The following is a 20,268-nucleotide window of genomic DNA, read 5'->3' as shown; positions in this document are numbered from 1 at the left end:
GGGGGGGGGGAGCTTGGGCAGGCGGGCGGCTGGGACCCGGGCAGGGCTTGCTGCCATTGCTGCTGGGCTCACCTGCGGCTGCCTCCTCCTCCTCCCCCCTCCTCCTCAGTGAGGACCTCCTCCTGCTATGCAGGCCATGGGCCGTGGGGCATACTCCCCCCCCCCCAAGTATCGTGGGTCCCGCTTCTTGTAATCTCTAACCTACAGTTTGCTGTTTTCACCACTGCAGCACACTGGGTTGACGTTTTCATTGAGTTATCCACTGTGACTCCAAGATCTTTTTCCCTCTCAGTCTCAGCAAGTTCAGACTCCATTAGCCTATACTTGAAGATGGGGGTTTTTTTTGTCCCAATGTGCAGCCCAGAGTCAGCTCCATCTCAGTACTGAGAAAGCTATAACTATCATCAAGTCATATACAATGGCTTTTAGCATCAGGCTAAGGGCCCAAAAACATCTGGTATCCCCCTTTCGGTTTTTGCAAAAGATACAAACAGCAAAATCAACTCTATGGGAAAGACGGTAGCCTTCTGCACAAAATTTGCCATACACCTCCGGCGTGTTACCAAGGCGAGACTGCAAGTTTGGCTGCTATGGCAACAGAAGATTGTTGCCAGGCAATTAAAGAGATTTGAATGAAGAGAGAGCACAAAATCTGAATCCCCCCCCAAAAAACGGAAGGCATGAACACCTCAAGGGGCTTTGAGTCACTCCACAGCTGCAACGCCAGGAATTCCCTCTCCTGGTACTAATTCAGATTCCATCTCTTACCCAGAACTCAGAAATCTGTTTCCAGCCACAATTTCCACTCACTGGATTCTAGCATTCCCTACGAGAAAATCCAGGAATACTAGTTCCCCAACTCCGCCCTGCTAGCTGTACCATCCTCTGGGATACTCCAAAGCCATCAGGTCGAGCAGATGCTGTTTCTGGGCTCCAGCTCTAGGCAAACTTACCCTGCCCCTCACGACTGTGCTGACTTCATTGCCAATGCCAGTGTGAGGTCACAATATTATAGGTGTGGGCGAAGAGGACTGAAAGGGTTAAAGGACAGTGTCTATGGATAAGGAAGGGGTGCTAGAGTTGGTCCTCGAGCTGTCTCTGGGGAGCATCTAGGTATGTGACGCAGGCCCCTTTCTTCTCTGGAGAATATCATTCTCAGTGGGGACTACGGTTAACACCAGTGGCATCTGGCCAACCATACCATAGCTGTGTGGATATGAACTGGAGAACACGGGGGGGGGGGGGTGTCAAAGCTGGTAAGAAGCAAGACTTCTGGATTCTGTCTTCTTCCCGTTTGTAGCTGATGGACGGCTCTCTGCGCGCACAGAATCATCACAAGGAATTCTGAGAGTTCTTTGCATGGTATTCCTGGGCAAACTCAAGGAGATCCCTAAACTAGATTTCAGTAAAGGTAAAGTAAAGGTAAAGGTTCCCTTGCTCGAAAGCCAGTCGAATCCGACTCTAGGGTTGCGGTGCTCATCTCCATTTCAAAGCCGAAGAGCCAGCGCTGTCCGAAGACGTTTCCGTGGTCATGGGGCCGGCATGACTAAACACCAAGGCGCATGGAACGCTGTTACCTTCCCACTGAAGTGGTACCTATTTATCTACTTGCAATTTCTTGCTTTCGAACTGCTAGGTTGGCAGGAGCTGGAACTAGAGACGGGAGCTCACTCCGTCATGCGGCACCCGGGTCTCGAACTGCTGAACTACCGACCTTCCACAGCCTGCAGTTCAGCGTCTTAACCACTTGAGCCACCGCAGCTCCATTAGATTTCAGTGCTTCACACCAAATGCCAGTACAGAAGACAATACCTCTGGAAGGCCTCCGACACAACTGGGGCAACTGAGGTGGGGGGGAAGGAAGCTTGGCACAGTTACCCATAATGGAGCACTGCCAATTAGGAGAGTCAGGCGCCTTCGCTCCTAGTTCTAACCCTTCCAGAGAGCTCTATACAGCCATTGACTCAAATAGACGCCAAAGATAGACAGTGTGATGTAATGGTTGAAGAGTTTGGATGAAGGAGACACCAGGTTCAAATCCTCACTCCCTCATGAAACTGACAGGATGACCTCGGACAATCAAACGGGCCCTTAGAGTGGAAGACTCCCACAGGGGCAGCCGTGTTAGGCTGCTGCTGGAAAACTAAACAGGAGTCCACCGGCACCTCAACGACTAACAAAAGGTATTCCAGCGTGAAACTTTCACAAGTCCAAGCTCATTTCTTCAGATGCATGAATCCTCTGTGAAGGATGCGCCTGTGGGAGTGAGTGCTGACTCATGAAAGCTTACACTGGAATAAGCCGTGCTAGTCTTTAAAGTGCCACTGGACTTCTGTTCTAAGAACACAGTGAGAATTAGTATATTGTATGGCATTGTGTGTAGTACAGCCAGGAGATCCTAAGATTGTCTGGCAACCTTTTAGCACTATGCACCACTAGGTGGTAAGTTAGACTTATTTTTTGGGACTGAGGGAGCTCTGAGAGAGCTGGGACTGACCCAAGGTCACCCAGCTGGCTTCATGTGGAGGAGTGCAGAATCGAACCCAGTTCTCCAGATTAGAGGCCGCCGCTCTTAACCACTACACCAAGCTGGCTCTCTAATAGCAAGAATATTCTGACTCACCCCATCCCCCAAAATTATGGGCCACACTTATGTTGGGTCAGACACCGAGAATATTCTAACCCAACACAAATTTGGGGCCATATTGCCCCCCTTTTAAGTTGATTTTCAAAGTCATGTCTTTCTGCATACCTGGGGAGTTGGTGGAGCACGGGGGACCCTTCTCTCTGAGGGGATTGGTTTTGCTGCTTTCATAATCCACTTTGCTATTAGATAAGACGATTCATGTGGTCGTTGTATAGTATCTCTTGTAGTTTATAGGCCATTTTGAACAGCAGTATTACTTGGGATGCATGGGATACAATATTTTTAAATGCTGAAAATGCTTTGCAGCTCATTCCTCTACTCCAGTCATGCCCAGACAGCATGCGAAAAGTCAATGAATTAACTGAAAGCTCTTATAAGATAGGCACAGAGAGAGAGAGAGATGATTCACTGTTCTGGTATCTTTATTATCTTGCCTTTTTCTCAAGAAGTTTAGGGCAGCATACACGGTTTCCCACACCCCAGCTGATCCTCATAACAACTTTGTAAGGTGGGGCTGAGGTTATATTAAGCAATAGCAAAATTGGCCCATAGTCACCAATGGCTGAAAGGGGGGACTGGAACCCAGACTCCCAACCCAAAGTCCTATCTTCCGTCCCGATAACAGCCACATTGGCCTTGCTGGACTAGCAGGTAATTTTGCTGTTTGATGCCTCAGGTGTGACTGGCTCAATGAACCAAGGAACCCACCCCAGTGCAGAAACACAGAAAGGATAGCTGAGTCTCAGAAGAGGCTGCAGATGGCATCTCTGCATGAGTTACTGCTCAGGGAACCAAATGGGCTCCATGGTTCTGGAGAGAATGCTTAGGAGCAACCTTGTCAACTACCCATCTCTGAACAGCCAAGGCTTCGACAGGAGCTCCAACTATGTTATTAGGAAACTCCCCAAAGGCTATAAAGAATCCCTCTGGAGCCATTAGCCTACAGGGTCAGATTATTTTAATAGATTCATTATATCTAGCCAAGATTACAAGATACAGCAGTCTATATGTGACCAAGTCATGGCTAGTCCACGATACACCACAAAAAAGCTTTCCTCACTGAACCATATAACTCCAAGTCACTACAAGATGATGTGTATGACAAGCTGACTATACGGGGACCATAGTATAGCAGGACAGTCCCATGGCTATCATGGCAGTAGCCATAAAATCGTGGGCTATTCCTAACAAATGGGCCTTGGCGCCGATATGAATTTGCCAAGGACCCAAAGCTTCAAGGACCTCCACATTTGAGTCTAAGAGCAGCTCAATCTTCCCGGCTGTAACAGGATGTAACAGGCTGACAGTGGGGGCCCCAAAGAAGTAGCCGACCAGACCAGAACCTAGCCTGGACACAGTAACCAGAGTTTCACTCCTGAGAAAATGTGTCCCATTCTCCCTGTTATCTGCATTGACTGTCATGATTTGCATTTCCGTACCTGAAATAGGGCCAGTTTTAATCCATTAAATTGCCCCTGAGTCAGGAAGAAAGGGGTTATTTTTTCCCTTCTAGCAGAACACACCAGGATGGAAACTGCAGGCATTGGAAAGAAGTTGGCATCCGACCTCCCCACTTGGAGTCTGTCCTGTTGGAGGATCCTGGGCCCATCTCCCTCTTGACTTTGCCTTTGTATTAACGTTTTAACAGAATTCTTACCGCAGCAGCACATACATGTGCTGAAAACCTCACATCTGGTCTGGGGGTCTGCTTGAGCTGAATGGCATGCTACTCTTGAGAAGGGAAAATACCAGCAGAGAATGCTATAAGCCCTCTAGGAGGCACAGCAGGAGCTTGTCACCAGCGTAGCAGTTGTAAAGTACAAAAGCAGCATCTAAACGCAGCAAGGCATGAGGATAGGCAGATCAGCGTAGTTTGCATGAGATATGCACATTCACCTACAAGACGGGGTGTGAACTCATGTGTCCTGGCCAGATCCCAACTGGGTAAAAGTTGACGCTCTTTGACCTGGATCCCTTCCCTACAAAGGTCTTACGCAACCATGTTGTTATTCCCACAAATTCAGCTGCCTAATCAACAAGTTCAGAGATGCTCATCTCAATACTTGGGAGTTTCAGGTTCCACAAAGGCAGGGCTTGTGATGCCACAGCTCCCCAGCCTAGATCTGGTGTTGAGGGTGAGAATCCTAACCCTGACCACCAAAAAGGCAAACACGATTTTCCTGCCTGCTGTTGCTGAACAAAACCCAAGGAGACATCCTAGCAGGCAAGAGTTGTGGTCACTTTCCCATTTGTTTTGGAATTGGCTCACAAAGGGAGAGGAAGAGATGGGGGGGGTACCTTCCGGGTACATGTCTACGCCCCCTTAGAACAGTAGTTTTTAACCTTTCCATACCTGGGGCCCTGCCACTACCCCCTATATAGGGGGTTGTGGCCCTGCACAGGACCCAATGAGCATGTGACATGATGTCACATGACATCATGATCATGAGAACTATGTGACAGGGCGAGAGGGAGCCAGAACTATGATCTCAGTGGGGTCAAGGCCAAGACCATGGGCAGCAGGTAAAAAAACCCTAAGGACAAGAAACAAGCCAAACACCAGACGGTGTACTATAGAGAGGAACAAGGGCAGTAATATGGAAGAATCCTTCCCATTTCTGAGTGACCTCTTCTTGATGTCTGACTGCTCCTGCAAGAGGGCACACTTTAGCTCTATACACAGGGTTGCCAGGTCCTCCCTGGCCACTGGTGGGGAAGGGGGAGAGTTTCCAGATTCAGGTTGGGAAACTTCTGGAGTTGGAAATGGAGCCTGGGGAGGACAGGGACCTCAGTGGGGGACAGTGCCACAGAATCAACTCTCCAAAGCATCCATATTCTCCAGGGGAACTGATCTCTGTATCCTGTAGATGAGCTGCAATTCCGGGGGATTCCCAGGTCCCACCTGGAGGCTGGCATCCCTGCAGCCCTTCTTCCCTAAGAAGAGTTGGATTTCTACCCTGCCCTTCACTTGGAGTCTCAGAGAGGCTTACAATCACCTTCCCTTCCTCTCCCCGCAACAGACACCCTGTGAGGTAGGTGGGGCTGAGAGAGCTCTGCGAGAACTGCTCTTGAGACAATAGCTCTGAGAGAAATGTGACTGACCCAAGGCCACCCAGCTGGCTGCATGTGGAGGAGTGGAGAATCAAACCTGGTTCTCCAGATTAGAGTCTGCTGCTCTTAACCACAGCAGATCCTTTTTAAAAAATCATGTGGCTCATGATGACCCAACAGATGGTACTCTGGAATCCACTTGAATGTCCTGATAAGTGAATTAAAAACCACAGCTCTAGAGAAGTGAGCCCTTGGGAGACTGCCCTTGTGTGGTAGATAGGCTGCTGAAACCAGTTCTGGAAAACCTGGACTCTAATCTTTATGTAGTTATGGATTTCCAGAGAGGTTTGTTCGCCATATGCAAATGGAATAGTAAGGACAGTAAGAGAGCCGGTGTGTCATAGTGGTTACAGTGGCAGACAAAGACTGGGGACAACTGGGTTCGAATCCCTGCACTGCCATGGGACGCCGGTTGGATGACCTTGGACCCATCACAGTCTCTCAGCCTAACTTACCCACAGGGTTATTATTGTGAGGATAAGGTGAAAAATGGAAGGATGGTGTGATGAGCTGCATTGGGTTGCCATGAACAAGAAAAGCAGGAAGCAAAAAGTAAGAAAAGACAAATAAGTATCTACTTTACAGTATTATTGTAAGCAGCGGCAAGAGCTATGCAAAGAATTAACCACAGTCCTTTCTTAGTCCTCATTCTTGTATGCTTTGGTGCTCTTGTATGCTTTGATGCTCTCCACCCCAGAAGCAGCTGCATCTCAGCATGTGCTGTAAAAACCACGAGAGCATAAAAGCGAGATGTTAATTGGTTAAAATCTCCCATGCATTGCCTGCCAAGGACCGGATGCAGCTGGGCTCGAATACAAAGGAAGAAACTGATGTGGCTTTTTCCCCCTCTGACATAAGCAAATATTGTTGCCTTGGACTGGGCCTGCATGACAGGAAGATTTAAAAATAGTTAAGATTTGATGCATGATGACTGTAGGGTTAAGGTGAGTGAAAACTGTGAGCTGGGACTCCTGGGTGTTCTGGGAAGGGAAACAGAGCATAAATGTAAGCAGCCCTGAGCCCGTTTGCAGGGAGGGCGGGATAGAAATCCAATAAAATAAATAAATAAATAGTGCTAGAGAGACCCAGATCTCTCTGGCTTGGGATGGCTACCCACTTCTCCTCCACCACAGAAAACATCTTTAGGGTTTATATTGTTCCAAACTTTGGCAAGGACTTCTTATCACCTGGATTTACTATTGTCCACTGGCAAGAGCAGAAGGAGATCCTAACTGGTTTAGATTTTGCACAGGAAAGTTTGGGAGGCTCAAATCCTTATTCTGCCATGGAAGCTCACTGGGTGATGCTCTCTCACCCGTCCTACCTCGCAGGGTTGTTGTTCTGAGGATAAAATGGTGGAACGGAGAACAATATTGTAAGCCACTTTGAGACCATGTTGGGGAGAAGTGAAGTATACATACCTAAATAAATAAGTCACCTTTCCACATTCTTAAGCGTTCTTTTGGATACCATTCTGATCAGCAAGAGTAGCTGACCAGGTAACACAACACAGAAAAATATGTTATTGAAGTAGGGTTCAGAGACACAATCACTATGCTGGCTTGGAGACAGGAATGCGTCCCACACCAGTCCTGCTAGTCCAAAAGGGATTTCCCTCTTTAAAGACTGTGAGTAACCAGAACTCCAATTCAGGTCATCTATTTATGTAGGAAGCTGCCCAGACCAGCCCACATTACATAATCCTCAGAGGAGCAGGCCGCAAAACCCTTGAAAGGTATGCAGAAATTCCGACCATGCAGTAAATGCTTGCATTTATGGAATCAGGCCTGTTACCATGCTACCTATTTGGATATAGTAATAGGCCCTTTAACACACAGTGTTTTCCTATGAAAAGATTTATTTCAGATCCGGGGGGGGGGTGTTACTCTGTTGGTCTGGTGCAGCAGAGTAAAGTTTGAGTCCAGGGGCACCTTTGAGACCAACAAAGTTTTATCCGAGGTATAAGCTTTCATGTGCACACACACTTCTTCAGATACACTGAAATGGAAGTTGCCAGTCCATACATACAAGTAGAGGAGCACAGTTCCCTCTAAAGCTTAAGTTGTGCTAGAGGGTGCTGGCGCACAAAATTTTAGCTGTCAGCTCAGAGATTTTAGCTTCTGCTCACACTAAGGCATTTCCCCCTCAATTGGAAACATTGGAGAATGGGGGTACCTTCTTCTGGGACCCACAGAATTGGACCCCCTGGTCCAATCTTTTTGAAACGTGGGTGGTTTCTTTAGGAGAGACACCAGCAGCTATGCTGCAAATTTGGTGCCTTTACCTCAAAAAACAACCCCCCGGTGCCCCAGATTGATTCTCCACTATAGCCTATGGGGCCCATTGACTATAATGGTTCCTGTGATGGAACAGGCTTACAGACGCTGTTCTGCCAGTACCCTCCTTGGATTGTGCCAATTCCTGGAAGGTGCTATTCCACTTCCTTCCACTAGGGTACTGCTGCCACCACTGTCCTGTTGGGGTCTTCCTGCCAGGAGGGACAGACTCCTGACACCCCTTCTCAAACTGAGGCCCTGCCAGCTCCTGCTTACCACAGGGACCAAATTCCCTTTTTTGGGAGGGTGCCCTGGAGGATTGGCAACGGGTGCCTGGACTACTTGCTGTCCCCCTTCCCAGGACTCTACTCTTAAAGTAGCATTGTCTAAGGTGGTTGGGGAAACTATGTGGTCCAGAGAACACTACCAGCTTCCAAGAGTAAATCATTTATTAAAAAGAGAAAAAAAGGTTACAAGAATACTTTTAGCACAGCACCAGATCTGCAACCAGAAGGACAAATGAAAGTGGGTTATAACTGCATCCTTCTTTCCCTGGTTCTAAACATACTCTACTAGATGTTGAAATAGAGTAGGCACTTTCAAGCTTAGGAAGTCAGAAAAGGTTCTAAAGGTCTCTCATTACCTCAGGCTCTTTCTGCAGCCAGCCAGGCCAGGCCGCATGTTCAAGATTGCCCCTGGTCTGCTAAACAGAGCTCAGCAGTCTATCCTCTTCCAAGGACCAGCATCCAGAGACAAAAGACCCTTTCTCCTGGGAGCAAGCACTTTTATTAAACCTCTGGCTCCACCCATTCTACATCACACCCTCCACACCCTTTGACCTTTTCTGCCCAGGTCATCCAGGTAGACCCTGGGCACCACCCTCTATACAGGGGGCAGTGCCACCACCCTGGGCCACCCAGGTGCATCTTGGGAGCTCTCGCTGGCATTCTGGGAAATCTCCATGAGTCACCTGGAGATTCCTAACACCAAATCCCTCAGCTCACTTGCAAGTCAAGCTATTTGCATAACCATGGCTGGTAACTGACCTTGCTTCCTGCCCTTCTAGGGGGGGGGGAGAAACAGGAACACTTTAAAATCTCAGAGTGGGGAGGGGGGGTTCTCCACAATCCCCAAAGGCTATAATGGAGCCGGAACAAATAGATTATTTTTTTTTTGCACATCCCTATTATGCTTTTCAATATGATTTGTAAGCTGCCTTGAGTCACAGGAAAAGTGGGATATAAATATTTGAATAAATAAGTAGTTTGGGTAGGTTGATAACATTTAAACAACTTCCTGTTTGTTAGGTTAGGTAGGGTTCTGACAATGATTGTTCCACCTCTGTTGTACCTGACCTGTAATTTGTCATATTTCACTTAAAAAAAAAAGTAGACTGCAATGCCCCCCCCCCCCAAGTGCTGGTATGTTTTCTAAGACTCAGCACAGGGCGACAGTCTGAGGTCAGGTCTACCAATATAGTGGACTGAGGCAGGTAGACCTGTTCTCCGGAGACCAGGTAACCAATATCATGGAAAGGGGTGGGCAAACCTGTTCTCTGGAGGCCAGGTCTGCCAATATTGTGGAAAGGGGTGGGTAGATCTGTTCTCTGGAGGCCTGGTCTATCCCGATAGAGGACAATATTTTCTGTAATGAAATTTGACTTGATTCTGTTTTCTCTTATAAAATTTAAATTATTCTTAAATATAGTTTAAATACAGTTTAAAAAAATTAATTCTGAGATATTTACAAGGTTATTGAAATAATCTAAAAAAACTAATTTATGCGATAGTCAAATGTAGATTCACTCAAAACTTTAATGCTACTAGCTTTTTTCGTTCACAAGGTAGAATTTTTGCTCACAACACTGTGGAGCTTAGAGGGAACATTGGAGCAGCAAATTAGCCTACAGTATAATAAGGTTGTTTGACAGATGCAAGGACCAAACTTAGTTTATATGGTCACTGTTTGTTTGGGTTTAATTCCAGGGGGAAGCACAGTGAAGGAAGAGAAGAAGAAGAAGAAGAGAAGAGATTGGATTTATACCCCGCCCTTTACTACCCAAAGGTGTCTCAGAGTGGCTTACAAACTCCTTTCCCTTCCCCTCCCCACAACAGACACCCTGTGAGGTAGGTGGGGCTGAGAGAGCTCTTGACAGAAACTGCTCTTTTTCAAGAACAGCTCTTTATCAGAACTATGGCTTGCCCAAGGTCATCCAGCCAGGTGCAAGTGGAGGAGTGGGGAATCAAATCCGGTTCTCCCAGATTAGAGTCCATGCACTTAACCACTACACCAAACACTACACCAAATATATCAAAATCAGAGATTGATGGGCAGATGTACCCTTCTTAACTGTGGAATGCTGAGAGTAATTAACTGAGACCCAGCTATTTCGCTCCATCCATCTCCTCTCAAGCATGGGGGCAGCCTTACAGCATCATCTTCTTTTGAGGTGGGGTGATAGGCTGTTTAGTGTATCTCCTGTTCCCAGACCAGAGAAATACATTCCAATTACCACTTCAAATTATATTCTACTATTCATTACATTACATTCTGCTATTCCAAATAAGAAATAAAATAAAATAAACTAAGAGGATGTATGGCCCTTTTGGAGGATTGGTGGGAATACAGATATAAGGACTGAATGAGGTTAGCATATGTAGTGAGATAAAAAACCAATATCCCTGTTAAGTACTGGGGGTTCCATTGTTCTCAGTGTTGTAATAACTTTTAACTCAGCAATTTCTCTTTTCAGTCTGTTCCTAAAGTTCCTTTGCAATAAATTAGCTACTCTGAGGTCACCTTTTGCATGTCCTGGAAGGTTTCTCAGTCTTATGATTCTTCATGTCAGATTTGTGTGTCCATTTACCCTTTGGCAAAAACATATAAACTAAATTTATTATTCGAATTCGGTCCTTGCATCTGTCAAACAACGTCATTGTGCTGTATGCTAATTTGCTGCTCACCCTCTACCTATATGTATGGACTGGCAAATTCCATTTCAATGTATCTGAAGAAGTGTGAGTACACATGAAAGCTTATACCTCAAATAAAACTTTGTTGGTCTCAAAGGTGCCACTGGACTCAAACTTTTTTCTGGGATAATTTAAGTGAAGGAAAATGCATACTCCTATATGTATAAAAATCAGTATTTCTTTTCTTTGATACGAATGCACAGGTTGGAAAGCCAAGGCATACAAAATTAGGACGTGCCAGCTCAGCAAATGGCATACATGTCTAATCTTGCAAGGAGATATTAGTGTGGGCTACAAGGGTGGAGTTTGACGTCCTAAGATCTACGGCAGTGATTACTTTTTAATAGCATGTCTCTCTTCCTCGCTTAAAACAAGAATAAAATGCTTATAAATCAAAGGGGACTGAGCAAGGTTTCCCAACATCACCTGTGCAAGTTCTTCCTTCTCTAACCCTTAAAGGGATGGCCCAGTTCTTGGATTCTCTTCTCTAAACCACAGTCTGTTTCAATACATAAGATGATCCCCTACTGCTGTATTTATTTATTCGGATTTCTATCCCACCCTCCCCGCAGGCTCAGGGCGGCTTACGGAGGCATAACGCCAGATAATAACAATAAAACAGTATAAAATACAAACAATACAAATTAAATTAAATATCAAATAGTTAAACAAAAATTCATAAAAACATTTCGGTGCTCCCTACTAACTTCCGAATTTTAAAATCAAGATGGTGTTCTCACCCTAGTTACATCCAGCGCCCTCCAATAGTACCCGCACCAATGATGGTAATGTATGCGATTATAGGGCGTTGATGGAACAGTGGTGGTGGTGGCTCCTATTCGAAAGCCTGGCGGAAGAGCTCCGTCTTACAGGCCCTGCGGAACTGCACAAGGTCCCGCAGGGCCTGCATCTCCTCTGGGAGCTCATTCCACCAGATAGGAGCTGCCACCGAAAATGCCCTAGCCCTGGTCATCACGAATTTAATGGACTTGGGGCCTGGAACATCCAGGAGGTTTTGATCCCCCGACCGTAGTGCCCTAGGGGGAACATGTGGGGAAAGGCGGTCCCTCACTGTAAGTCAACCTCCATAATAAAGTTGTTGCTATCCAGGGGTCTTGTTGTAGAAAAAGAGCTGCCGGAGCTCATTAGCATAACTCATTAGCATAACTTATTTGCATATGCCACGCCCCCTGACATCACCGGCAGTGACAGAAGGCCACACCCCCTGACATCATTGTTGCTATCTAAGAATAATTAAGAATGTGCACTCAGATAATGACATAGCTTCAGAACATAAGAGCAGCCCTGCTTGGTCAGACCAGTGGTCCATCTAGTCCAGAACCCTGTTTCACACAGTGACTAAGTGGTTGCTCTCAGGGGCAACAAACAGTGCATAGATGCCAAGACCCTCCTCTGTTGCCTCCTAGCAGTGGCATTCAGAGGTTTGTTGTCACTGGATAGGAAAGGTTCCCCATGGAGACCATGGCTAGTAGCCCTTGATGAACCTCTCCTTCATGAGATATAGAAGTTTGATCTGTTCTAAAAGCTGCCAGTAGGTTATGCCTTAAGGACAGGATAGTCAAAGGCATCTGGCATACACAGGTAATTAATTTCCATATACTTCAGAGAGACTAGACACCAGGATTCTTTGAAAGGGACTAGCAGCAGGTTATAGTTGCCTGTTAACAGATAGGCTGAACCATGCTCTTTGCTTTCACTTGCACAAACAGATGATAACATAAAACTACATACGGTACATGGTTATGATTTCAAGCAGAATCTCTCTAAATCAGTTAAATTTTTGCTCTTTCATTTCATTTCCTAGGCTCTCTGGCCTCTCCAATGGGGATATGATCAGAGCTGTTCCTTATCCCTGATAAACAGTTTCAGGGTTTTGACTGACTGAGGTTGGGAGCAGTGTTCCCTCTAAGCTGAGTTAGTGTGAGCTAGCTCACAGTTTTTTAACCTCCAGCTCACACATTTTTGTCTTTGCTCAGGAAGGAGGGCTCCAGAGCAAACTAATTTATGCAGTAGACAAATTGCTCGCTCACAACTTTAATGCCAGTAGCTCACAAAGGAGTAATTTTACTCACAAGCCTCCACAGCTTAGAAGGAGCATTGGTTGGGAGAAGTGCAGGGTTTGGGCTTTTTTTTAATCCTCTCCCATAATATATTTCCATTTTTTAAAAGTGTAGGAAGATCCGTTCATAGCTGTGCTGGGTGCACTGAGTTTGACCCTTCTCTGGCCTGTTGGCAAACAACAATATTTACATCTTCTACAGGAGATGCTGTCCATGGACAACTGGTGCTGATCCAACCAGACAGCAGGGGCTGATTTCCCAGGGCCAGATAGGGGCCCAACAGTTTGGCAAGTGGAGGGAAAAACCACCATAAATCATCCCTATACTTAACAAGATTCAAATTTTGTTTAGCAATTCCAGAGTGAGCATAGAAGCCGATCTGTTTGCTTACTGCAAAGGACTTGCCCAGGTATTACACAGGATGCGATGGAAACAGTGAGTAGTCAAGAATGGACCCAGCTCACCAGAAGATGTCTTAGGGACTTGGATTATGAGCGCACGCTGATGAGAGCCCGCAATGTTTATCATTCTCAGTTGGCATTCTCCCTCCAACACAAATGCCAAATTATTTATCTGAATTAACTATTCCAAAGCATAGAATGGCTTTTATGCTAGCGCACCTGAATGCCCTACCTAGTGACGCTAGGAAGATTCAGTGGAATTCCATATTCAGATAGACTCTGCAATTGTGGTAGCAACAAAATTGACTCTGTGGACCCCATCTTCTTTGATTGTCCTAAATTCTCAGAACTAAGAGCTGGCATGACTAAACACGAAGGCACACGGAACGCTGTTACCTTCCCACCGAAGTGGTACCTATTTACCTACTTGCAATTTCTTGCTTTCGAACTGCTAGGTTGGCAGGAGCTGGAACTAGTGAGACGGGAGCTCACTCCGTCATGCGGCAACTCGGGTCTCGAACTGCTAAACTACCGACCTTCCACAGCCTGCAGTTCAGCGTCTTAACCACTTGAGCCACCGCAGCTCCTGTTGTTAAGTTACATGATAACTAACTTTTAGGTTCTCCTCCCTGGGATGAGGGTGTGCTGTTTATGACTGAGGTTGTAAAAACAGTAAGAAGTAAAGTAAAGCAAAAGGGGATGCAATGACCTGGGAGAGCCTTTCCCCTCAGTTCAAGCTGTCACAGAAGGAGGCAAAACTTAGAACAGAGGTGCCCCAGGAAGGGAATTTTGGAGGCTACCAACCCCATTCCTAATGACTAAGGGCCCCCAGGCTGCTATGCTATGGGACCCAACCTGTAAGAACCTCAGCAACCCCATACCACCATGTAATGCCCAGCAAATACATTTTTGTTGCTAGCCTAAAGGAGAAAGCTATGGCTCCAGTTCAAGGCTATGTGTGTGTGGGGGGGGGCGCTCAGAGGACAAAACCTGAGGTACCCTGGTCACCCGGGGCCAATGGAGATGGGAAGGTCATGTGATTTGCTTTCAGATGATGTTTGGATTCAGTTTGGTTGTGTGAGGGAGGGGGGAATTTGTGCCCCAATAAGATGACCGCCCCGGCAGACTGTCCCTGAGGGGGAATGTTCCAGAATCACACACATTCCTTATTCCCTTCCCCTCACCCTCAAGTGGTTAAGACCAGGGGTCATTTCGTAGAAAAAGAGGTGCAGGAGCTTATTAGCATACCTTATTTGTGTACCTTATTTGCATATGCCACACCCCATGACATCACCGGACGTGCGTCAGAAGGCAACACCCACCGCTCAGGCTTCACTGGACTGTTTTGGATAGCTAGCTATTGGGGGGGGGGGACACGCAGAACTGCCCTCACAGAGGAGGGGGAGCTTGTACCTGAAGGTGGCCGGGGGGGGCGCTTGACCCGAAGGGGCCGGGGGGGGGGCTCTGCAACTTACCTTGCTGCTTCTTGCTCCTCGTGGTCCAACTGAGGACTGCTGGGAGCAGGGGGTAGGGCTTGTTGCATGTGCCCGCCCCCTGGGCTCCTTACTGCCGGAGCTCCACTCCTGTGCGCTCCCGCAGGAAATTACCCCTGGTAAAGATGCTGAACTGCAGGCTGTGGAAGGACGGTAGTTCAGCAGTTCGAGACCTGAGTGTGCTGCATGACAGAGTGAGCTCCCGTCTCTAGTTCCACCTAGCAGTTCAAAAGCAAGAAATTGCAAGTAGATAAATAGGTACCACTTCGGTGGGAAGGTAACAGCATTCCGTGCACCTTGATGTTTAGTCATGCCGGCCACATGACCACGGAAATGTCTTCGGACAGCGCTGGCTCTTTGGCTTTGAAACGGAGATGAGCACCGCAACCCTAGAGTCGGACTCGACTGGCTTTCGAGCAAGGGAACCTTTACCTTTTATACCCGACATACAATGGATAGCCTTACATTGTTCAGATGCTTCTGAAGTTTTTACTGCTAGGTGAGGCCAAGTTTATCACACAGCCTTATCCCTGAAGGGATCGGCATATTCTGGCCCCCAGACCCAGTGTCTGAAGAATATATAGTGGCCCTCCATTGGTCGCCCTTCCCTGTTGAAGACTTGACAGGATGGTTCGTGTCTTTTAATAGGAAGCTGCTAAGCCCCATAAGCACTGAGGTGAATGATTTACATGCACACACCCTGACTCTGCTGACACCCCCCCAGGCCTTCTAGAATTATTAGGGAAGGGAGAAGCACAGGTAAATAGGTGAAATGTCAATTGCTCAAGCTGTTTTCCCACCCCAGGACCTTCCACTGGCAAGAAAGGGAAAGCTTGCAAACTGAAGATCAGCCCAGACAGAAGGTTTAGTAAACTCGGTACATAGAGGGCTTGCAGAAGGCTCACTTACTGCACTGTCTCCTTATGCCACAAAAGTGGCATTTCCCACACAAAATGACTTCAAAATCCACTGGCTGCACATCTGTAGTTCCTGATCCCTCCACTTCCTTTTCCAAGAACCCCCAAAGATCCTGGCATGCCAGACTCCCCCAATCCCATCCTCTGGTCCATTGAATTTCATGATCCTTCCCACAAAGCCTCCATCATCCATCACTTGCAGCATTCGTGCTTGGGTTGCCAGACTCCAGGTGGCACCTGGGGATCTCCTGCTATTACAATGTATCTCTAGACAACAAAGATCAGTTCCCCTGGAGAAAATGGCTATTCTGGAAGGTGGACTCTATGGCATTATATAGGCAATGTTCCCTCTAAGATGAGTTAATGTGAGCTAGCCCACAGTTCTCTAGCCTCCGGCTCACACATTTTTGTCTTCGCTCAGGAAGGAGGGCTCCAGAGCAAACTAATTTATGCAGCAGCCAAATCACTCGCTCACAACTTTAATGCCAGTAGCTCACAAAGCAGAATTTTTGCTCACAAGACTCCACAGCTTAGAGGGAACATTGCTATTGAGGTCCCTCCACTCCCCAAACTCTACCCTTCCCAGGCTCCACCCCCCAAATCTCCAGATATTTCCCAACCCAGAGCTGGCAACCCTAGTTAGTGGGGTCCTAAAAACATCCATGCAGCCAGGGAATGGCTGACTTATTAATACAAATGCCGCATCAGGCACCAACCAAACAGCCCAGATTCAATGCACGGAATAAAGGCTGCAAATCTGCAACCACCCAAATAACCCTCCCCTTGGCTTATCCCAATGAAATTGCCCCGCCCCACACCCAGTTCTTGCAGAATTTAAGAATATTTCTGTGCCAGGATGCGAAGGAATACTAAAGGAAGACAAGGGTTTCAGAGAGAGATGAGGTCACTGAGATATAGCTCCTCTCCTTAGTCACCAAAGACCCTGTCTTTGCTTTCAGCTGAACATGAATCAAAAAAATTTCCTCTCTTTTTTGTGTGTAGCCATGAGAGCCTGAATCTCTCTCATAACTTATGCTCAGTGTTTCATTCAAGTCTCAGCTGTGATCCTCATGAACTTCTCTTTCTCTCCCCCCCCCCCGTTCACACACACACTCGAGAATAAGAAAGCAGGCATATTTCAAGAGTGCTTAGGGATCAGGAAAAGGAGTGAGATTTTATTTTGGCTCTAGGAGATCCTTTTGTTATGGGTTCATGTACTCCACTGGTATCAGGTCTTTGGGACCCAGCCAGTGATAATGACACCCTGACCCCGGAGGGGCTGAAAAACCTCTCTAATTAATTTGATTTTGAAATCTTGGAGATTTCATCCCTTGAGACACCTTCCCGTCAGCCTCCCACTCACCGATCCCATTTTCTCAGTCAGGAAACTGAAGGACAGTAATGAATAGACACAATCACTTTCCAAGGAAAAAATTACAAAATCAGAAGAAAAACCCGGAAAGAGAGGGTCTGTGCCCAAAAGTTCTGAACGATCATACCTCAAACTCCTGGCTATCAGCCCCTTGCGAGAGTCTGTTCCCCTGTCAGAGAATCCATGAGTCTTGAAAGAAAGTTACATCCCCCCACGCAACTCCCCCACTAGCAGGTTCTAGGATCCTACTGAATACAACCATCATCACAACTGCCAGCACCAGGGTACCGTGGCTGCACATTCTTCAGCACCATACAAGTTCCTACCTGGGCAAGGGTTTGGATCTGCTCCACATCAGAGGAAACCCTCACCTGCTCCCTGCAGCCTCTGCCAGGGACTGTGCTCTCAGAACTCTTCTTCCTCAAATGCCTTCCCATCTCAAAACAAGCTGAACTTGTTTCCACTGGTAGGGCTGAGGCTGTGGCTGATATAAAGTACCCACTCGACACACACCCTGCCCACGGAAGGAAGATGAAGGAGAGGGTGGGAGAACACTCTGGGGCAGGTGAGACAGATGTGCGGCAGGCTAAAGCAAGGGGGCTTTTCCCCATTTAATGCACAGTGACAGAATCCTTGTTCCCCACCATCTCAAAGTCATGTCTGCTTTACCCCAGAACTGAAGAGCATCCAGCTATAATACTTCACTGCATCCTCATAGGTTGTTTTTTTTTTAACTGAATAGTAATTTATTTCGGCTTGCATGACCAAAAGTCTTAAGCACACTTATACACATTTATAAAAGTACCATTCATAGAAAAACATCAAAACTTATTAAAACAATACTAAGTCATAAATAGTAGGGAGCATTATCCAAATATAAGTGTATTACAGTAGGTGGAATCCTCAGACAAAATAAATCCTCAAGCGGGTGAACACAGAATAAGATCAGAAAGGTTTGGACATTCCCCTCCTTTTTCCTTTTTCTTGTTTGCCACCAGGGCCAAAAACATAGCTACTGCTTTGGTAACTGAATTATCGACTTTGTCAGATAAAAGAACAGAAATTGACCAGGGAAGGGAGGGAAGCTTTTCTTTTATCAAGATAGGTATAATATACTTCTGCCTCTCCATATTCCAGTTGGGGCAAGTTAGCAATATATGATCCATCGTCTCCACCCTACCTTGATTACAATCGCATGTCCATTCAGAGAACGGGATGCCATGAAAGCGGCCAGAGACTATGTTCGACGGGAACGTGTTCAGTCTAGCCAGTGTGAAGGCTCTACGAAGTACTGGACTTTTGAGTGTAACAGTAAGTAGGGATCACAACCGGCGGTGGGAGGCCGAGGGATAGGCCCGAGCAGGTGCGCCGAGCTCTGCAAAGTGTACTGCTGAAGTCCAGTTCCCTTAATTTTGTTTTTATGAGTTTAAAGACCTCCTTCTGCTGTAAGGAGGTAATACCAATATTCAAGGATTCTAATTTGGATACAATTAGCTTAGTTCTATTGCTTGTGTAGGTATCTCTCTGAATCAAGTGAGTGAAGCCTGATCCAATAGGGGAAGCCTCTCGACTTTCTTTATTGATAAACAAATTAAATGCTAACTGCCATGCTCTTCTCTCAATTGATGGCTGCACAAATTCTACCCTGAGGGCCGTACCTGCCACGCATCTCGGCACTGCCGCGATGTCTCTAAGGAACATGTGGAGAGGGGAGTCTAGTTTTTCCGAAACGCCTTCTATCCACACTCCACAGCCATATAGAAGTTGTGGGGCAACTTTAGCGTTAAAGATCCTAATAGCTGCCGGGATGTGTTTGGCCCCTTTTGAGCTGAATATAGCAATGGGTACGAACCTGCTCATGAGCCAAAATCTGGCACAAACTTGGGCCGGTTTGGAGCCCCCAAACCAATGTTTGGGGAAGGTGCCTTCCCTGAACATTTACCAGACTTTTGTCTGTTTCAGCTGTACGGGGCCATTTAAACCTAGCAGCTGAGCAGCATCGGGTCCACTCATCAGCGGTTAGGTTTAAATGGCTCGCAGCCACGGCCAGGAGAAAGGGGGAAATGAATTCACTGGAGTGGCTCGGTTTGGTTCAGGGCCTTTTGGCTCGGTCCAGTTGCCACCCCAAACCCTGAACCGAACCAGGTTTTTTCAGTTCATGCCCATCCCTAGTTGAATAATCAGTCTGGAATATTCACCCCCTGCAGATCCATGCTCAAAATCAACCACCACAAATTGTCACCTGTTATAACATCCGAGTTCCAACACTACTGCTTTGCCTGTTAAAACACCTCCTGTTGTACGCTGCTGGCTTGTTCTGAGTTCACAAAACTTCCAACAGTACCTGCTTGCAAGATACAAGCTCAACTGCCTTACCTAAGACTCTGTGAGCGATATTTACTATTCAGTCCATGAAATGCTACGAATTCTGGGAACAATATGGGAAGCAATAAAGATGTACAAGTGTTACGTCAGCCAGGTGTGAAAAGACCCTTTCTGAGATATCAGGAAATGCACATTTCTAATTTGATACTTCAAAAGCTCTTTACTGCAGCGCTACAGAAATGTCATACTCAGTTAAGGTTCTGCACGACCAAGTTGTGGATCCCTTATTTGCTTGATACAGGCTTGCCTGGAGCAAATAAGAGTCAAAGCTGATGTTACATGGCAGATGTCTGTAACAGACTTTTGATTTCTTTTTCTAACGAGCCAGTGTGGTATAGTAGTTAGCATGTCAGGTTCGAATCCCTACCCTGCCATGGAAACTTCCTGGATCACCTTGGGCCAGTCGTACCCTTTCTACCAAGTGAGGATACCTGCACAGCCTCTTATGATTTTAGGGGACCGGGTTTGTTTTGACCTGTGAACTTTCCCCTCAGTTACAAGATGTTCTTAGGGTATCAAGTATAAGGCTTTGGGTTTGCTACCATGAGGTAAGTTTTGCGGTGTACAAGAAGAACACAGAGATCACTGAGGCAGACATCGTATGTAAATAAGT

General features: G+C 46.6%; 1 protein-coding gene across 1 annotated transcript in view; it reads right to left on the bottom strand.

Moving 5' to 3' along the window:
• CPT1C (carnitine palmitoyltransferase 1C) overlaps positions 1-17,668 on the bottom strand; it is a 44,950-nt gene extending 27,282 nt beyond the window's left edge. The window contains exon 1 of the mRNA XM_015423034.1: positions 17,597-17,668. The gene's annotated coding sequence lies outside the window, so the exon portion shown is untranslated. The remainder of the gene's footprint in view (positions 1-17,596) is intronic.
• Between the last annotated feature and the right edge of the window lie 2,600 nt (positions 17,669-20,268).

Source organism: Gekko japonicus, unplaced genomic scaffold (assembly GCF_001447785.1).
Source record: "Gekko japonicus isolate JY-2015 unplaced genomic scaffold, Gekko_japonicus_V1.1 scaffold1358, whole genome shotgun sequence".
NCBI lineage: Eukaryota > Metazoa > Chordata > Lepidosauria > Squamata > Gekkonidae > Gekko > Gekko japonicus.
This window is presented reverse-complemented; position numbering and strand designations above follow the sequence as displayed.